The sequence below is a fragment of the Bicyclus anynana genome, chromosome 13, assembly GCF_947172395.1.
Source record: "Bicyclus anynana chromosome 13, ilBicAnyn1.1, whole genome shotgun sequence".
NCBI classification, from domain to species: Eukaryota; Metazoa; Arthropoda; class Insecta; order Lepidoptera; family Nymphalidae; genus Bicyclus; species Bicyclus anynana.
Genome location: NC_069095.1, coordinates 1,078,615 through 1,084,776, shown reverse-complemented (window position 1 = coordinate 1,084,776; position 6,162 = coordinate 1,078,615). Strand labels below are relative to the sequence as shown.

Below are 6,162 nucleotides of genomic sequence, written 5' to 3'. Positions count from 1 at the left end.
TGTGCCTACTGTAAAAGAAGAAGAAACACTTAATTGCACACAAAATACATGAAACATTAACATCAAATAATTAAAATTGAAAATTGGCATGCAAATGTCATATTGCTACAAGCAATCTCTTAACAACCTATTTGCAAAAAAACATTCCAGATATCCACGTAAATAGATAGATATCAATATACCCGTAATTAAAACAAGAACAAGTTGCTTAAAACAGAAACATAACAAAACTTTAATAGAAGAATATACGTACCGTACCGCCAAGCGATTTAGCGTTCCGGTACGATGTCGCATAGAAACCGAAAGGGGTGTGGATTTTCATCCTACTCCTGACAAGTAAGCCCGCTTCCATTTTAGATTGCATCATCAATTATCATTAGGTGAAATTGTAAATTAAGTAGTAGTAGTTTCACTAAGCATTATGAAGTAGTATTTTACAAAACCATCAAAAGAAAATATTACAAACTACATAATAAACAAAACTATTGGAAATCGTTTAACTCAACTGTCAGATCGTGTTGATATGCAATAATGATGACTTCACGCCTTCAAATAAAATGTATTCCCCCAATCGACCTTTTCAATAATACACCGAGACACTATACTAATGTACGCTACCTACTTAAAACCGGCATCTACAAAGTTTACTTCAAAATATATTATGTTAATACACCAGCCGCGAAATCCTGCCAAAAGGTACATTGCGACCAAATAATAGCGCAAAGTAACCCAGGCTTTTCACCGTATTTTCAGTATTAAGTATTTTGTTGAAAGCTCTTCTAACCCCTCTTTGCAGCAATTCGATATCATCCCCTCGAAATTATGAAAGTGTATAACAGTATAAACATTTTCACGCCCCATCCTTTCCCCCCTGGTTACCACGCTTCCGTCTGCGTGGTATTATTATCAAATCAGTCCATAGATACCTGTCTAGATAACTACGTTACACCCCCCATAATGAGAAAATAAGGCCGTTACGGAATCTAAATCATTGTTTTATGATACCAGTAATTTTGTTTGGGGGGTTGACTTGGAGTGTTATTTTTTCTGATAATATTGTTTTTCGTATACGTTTTGTTTTCAAGTTGTTCAATAAATTAGGTGGTTAAGTTCAAATTATACTAGATAAATGTCACTAGTGCGTCGGAACTGTGGTGGACGAAAGTGGCTAATTAATTTCATTTAGTGGCATTGTTAACAACTATAGTTATTTATAACAAATAATACCTAAATATTGACTTGAGTGTTCAGGAAGTGTAGAAACTATATTATATTCATAAATATATTATGTAAGTAAACACAAAATTGTGTATGTGTATATTCAGTGGAGTAGCTAAATTCGGCTCCCTTTGTGCGGTAATTTTGTAGGCACGTAATATCGTATCTATTGTAGAAAATCATTGGTTAAGTTAATTACGTTTGTTAATTAATATGGCTTCTGTTACAAGCCTCCCATATAACTGGCTCGTTGGTCCCTTTTGTAGTGGCTTCGCGAGGTTCTGGATTCGAGTCCTGGGTTGGGTTATGTGCTTACACAATGATATTTTATACTAGAGATAGGGCAACGTTATTTAAACAAATAATACCTAAATATCGTCTACAATGTCGAGTTGTGTATTCAGGAAGTGTAAAAACTGTATATAACCCTTTACACCCGAGAGGTGAAGTTCTTCTATATTGTGTTTAAATGTTATTCCTTAACTTCCATGGTGGTAGAAAATGATGAGAAAAATATTGAAAAAAATCCTGGTGCACCTGGTTTGCAGCAACCAGACCCTCACGATCGTGAGTTACAGGAAATAATTGTAAGTCGCACGATCGTGAGTCTCTGTTATTATATAGCAATATAACAAAGAAAATAATAAAATAATGATTGATAATTATAAACATTGTTTATTTTAATAATTATTATTATAAAATCAACACTTTTTTACTTCAGTCTTAGACTTAAGTTAAACAAAATAAACATTTTAGTTGATGCTCGGCCAGGAATCCTGTTCTGCATTATGGTTCCTGTCGAATGCAACCCCATCTTTTCCATTTTCTCAATTAAAGGAATGGTGTAGTAAAATATTGATCATGATATATACAGCAACCACGTGGGACACCTTTTATCAAATGTAAAATTACTGAGGGGCCAAGACCCAAGATTTGTATCACCGAAACTGCTTTTAGCGCCTTTGTGAATTTCGAAATCTAGCATCACCATCACTTGTGGAAAGGATAAGACTTTTTAGGCCTACAGGTCGTGGTCTATTTTTTACAACCTGCCATAGCTTACAGCGTCCTGTAAAGGGGATCAACTGCTCGTCAATCGAGTAGAATTCTGGGACTATTACCAATTTTTTACAGGCTTATTTAACATGTCAATCATGGCTTGTACTGTCCATACGTGGTTATCCACTTCGTTTTAGCTGATGAATAGGACTCGACAACATGGAGTGCATTACCAGTTAGAGTAAGAAGCCTGTCTCTTGTCATTAGGTCATTGATCAATCCTAACTTCATACCAACTCTCCAATACATTACTCGAGAGTAAGGAATACAGCCCATAATAAGATGAATAGCAAATCATTTAGCTATTTCAGCTCTTGAAGATTTAAGTTCATGATCTGCAGTGCGTATGGTAATATAATTTGGAACAATGAGATATCTTTTCTAAAAAACTGTGTATCAAAATAACCATGAAAATATTCAATTGGTCGTCTTACTGGGTTTATTGGTAAGGTAGAATACTTGTGAGCGTTTTCTATAAAAGCAGTTTGCTTCCATATTCGCTTTCTTGTTTCTTGTATCTAGAACTGATGCTGCCCCTCGCCCTCCTGAAGGCCTTCTTCCACGTCTACTTACTGGCGATTTCAATCTGCTACTGTAGAAGGCAAACATCTTGATTCTCGCACAGTAGAACGCGATTCTCTCACTGTCGTTCTTAAATTTGGCAGGACTGGCAATTCACATGGTGGTGACAGAGGTTTTAGTTCTGTTAGCTAAAAGGAAGGTGATATTTCTTTGTCATCCTGTTCTTCTTCTGACGCTTCGTCTGCAGTGTGCTGAAACGAGACATCTGGATCGAATTCTGTGTTCAGAATCTTCAATATCAGAAATATTGCCGTTCGCCAAAAGGTGAACTATTTCGCCCATGAGTGAACGCTCTAAAAGTAAAAAAATACATACATTTAAAGGCATTAAATCACATAAATAAAACTAAAAGACATAGTAACATTTGTTATCAAGTTTACGTAGTACAACCGAGGTACTACGATCGTGCGAGTTTAAATTTCGAGGAATAGTATCAACCGATAAATAAACTAATGTACAAAAAACATATGTAGTATTATTTAACAACTAATAAAGTAGCAAACTACATTTAAAAATATTAGTAAACCGTTAGCATTACGAAAATATTAAATACGTACTTGTTCGAGCGGCGTGGTCAAAAAACACAGTCATCTTTTTCGTGACTTCCGGACGACTGACAAGTTCCACCATGTAGCTATAGTAATAAAGTGTGTTTTCGCATGCCCTCAGATAGTCTTACAATCGTTCGACGACGGTTGGGTCCGCAAAAGATGTTACGTGTGCAGTGTAGAATTTTTCAAAGTCAAAACTCACGATCGTATAAGCTCGAGTGTAAAGGGATAAATAAATTTTACATGTGATGGAATTATAGACAAAATTGTGCATGTGTTGCTCAGTGGTGTAGCTAAATTCGGATCACTTTTTGCGGTGATTTTGTAGGGACGTAACCTATCTTTACTAGAAATTATCATTGTGCTTACCTAATACTGAGCTTTTTTTTATTATTAAATCAAATCAAATCAAAATTCTTTTATTTCAATTAGGCTTACTTTACAAGCACTTTTGAAAGGTCAGGTATATGTCAAAATTTAATTTAATCTAATGGTGGTAATAATATACGAAAACTTAAAATTAAAGTTACGAGGGTTCCAAACGCACCTTGGTCCGAGAAGAGCCCACAACAAACTCAGCCAAGGTTATTTTTTTTGTTTACCACCATTTTACAAACTTATTTAAAACTAATTAGAAAGTAAAAATTTTCAGCCCGTACCTCGTTCTTAAACGTTTCATCTGGTTCGTGGCAAACAGTCTTGTAATAACTGACGATGATGTAGCCTATATTATTTATTTATTTATTTATTTATTATCATTCAAGCAATACATATTTTACATTATATAATATAAAAATTATACTAGTTACACTTTTATTATATAAAGTGCAAGCTATGGAGTCCAGTTTGGGCGTAGCTTTAGTTGTCGAGTGATAGGGAGATCGTTTTTATTATTTTTCTATATCATGCATGTAGTCATTTACCGCGTAGTAGCACTTTTCGACTAGAAAGTCCCTTAATATCTTTGTGAATGCATTATCTTTTTCCTCATTCCGTATATGGTGTGGCAGATTATTAAAAATTTTTATTGACATTACATATGGGCTCGAACTGTGTAGTATTAATTTTGGCGAAGGGTAAGCGAGTTTATTTTTGTTTTTTTCTTGAAAACGCCGTGGTTTATAACTAGTTTCAACTTTTTTTATAAAATTTGAAATTTTTTCTGACAAATTTGGATATTTCAAAGATATACATGCAAGGCAGAGTCAATATTTTTAGTTTTTTGAAATACGGTTGGCATGGTTCTGTCTTACCTATATGTACAAGGATGCGTATACACTTTTTTTGTAGTATAAACAAATCTTGGGCGTTTGTCCTATTTCCCCAAAGGATTACCCCATTATTATAATGATAAGTGCAAAATAAATAGTAAATTGAGTAGCACAACTTATGGACAGTGCACAATTGCACTTAATTGTAAATTACAAGGGATTATAAAGTAGCAGCTAGAAATTCTAATCCTTTAACTAAGCGTACGTGACAATGGAAGGACCCGCCCGGATATGCCTCAATTTGCATAATCTATGCATCCGGGTCCATTAATTTTCTTCTAATGCACGCCATGGAAAACAAACTGGAGTAGTGGTAAGTAAAATGTTAATTTTACTTTGAACAATGTTGTGATGGCACACAACAAAACGCAGAGTCAATTAGACTGCAATAGAGAATACCTACTAACATCATTGACCATCCATATTCGGCTTACTGTTGAGCACGAGTCTCCTCTCAGAATGAAAGGGGTTAGGCCTTTGTCCCCCACGCTAGCTAAATGTGGATTGGCAGACTTCACACACGTAGAGCACTAACAAAAATTTTCACGTTTCTTCGCGATGTTTTATCTTCACCGTTTGAAACATGTGATATTTAATTTTTTACACAACTGAAAAGTTTGAGGTGCATGCCCCGGACCGGATTCGAACCTATACCCTCGGAATCGAAGACAAAGGTCATATCCACAACCTACCTACCTACTACTTACCTGTAGTATTATTTAGACTATTAAATCAGAAATGAACAGATGTATAAAATAAACAAAGTAATATCAACATGCCTAAACAATTCGCGATCCAGCACATATCTACTCGTAGTTCAAAGAGGTTTTCTTGTAATTTCATTAAATATCCTACTTTTGTGAATTATTTCACATATCCATAAACAACCGTTTAGCCGGTAGATGGTGGGGACACTTGACTCTAACAAAAATTAGCTCTTAAAAGCCTAATGTTCTACAAACGGATCGGTAAAAACGGATTGGTAAAAGACATATCCACATCATCCCACTTTACATGTAGGGGAGGTACCTACCCAAAAAAAATATATTTCAAGATTTTATTTTACGACTATTATGTATGCAAAATTTTTATTTACATATTAATGCTAATTTACAGCTTTCTAGTAGTAATAGTATCTGCGCTAAACCACGGACGGACGGACGGACCTTGTGGACTACGGAACCCTAAAAACCAATATTGATTCCAAAAAGTTAACCAAAACGAAAATAAAAATTAAATACTTTTACTCATTATGCTGCAACTGTTTTTTTCTATATAACAATTGGACCATCATAGCAAAACTTTAAAAAATTTAATTTGAGTTTACGCGAAATTAGTCTGTGTATGTATAAAAAGATAAAAAACACAAAATTATACGTTCCCGTATTATCTTGTTATTACAACTGGTTGGGCGTTCAACTACATTGCTGAAGACAAAATTAGTGTATATGGCATTGTAAAGTGAATAGAATTTTACACTA

At 34.6% G+C, this 6,162-nt stretch overlaps 1 long non-coding RNA gene across 1 annotated transcript; it reads right to left on the bottom strand.

The window, feature by feature from the left end:
- Nucleotides 1-1,873: 1,873 nt before the first annotated feature.
- LOC128198633 (uncharacterized) lies at nt 1,874-3,635 on the bottom strand. Its single transcript, XR_008251367.1, has 2 exons — nt 3,417-3,635; nt 1,874-3,152 (listed from the first exon to the last, which is right to left on the bottom strand). It is a non-coding gene; the product is annotated as an uncharacterized LOC128198633 (long non-coding RNA).
- Between the last annotated feature and the right edge of the window lie 2,527 nt (nt 3,636-6,162).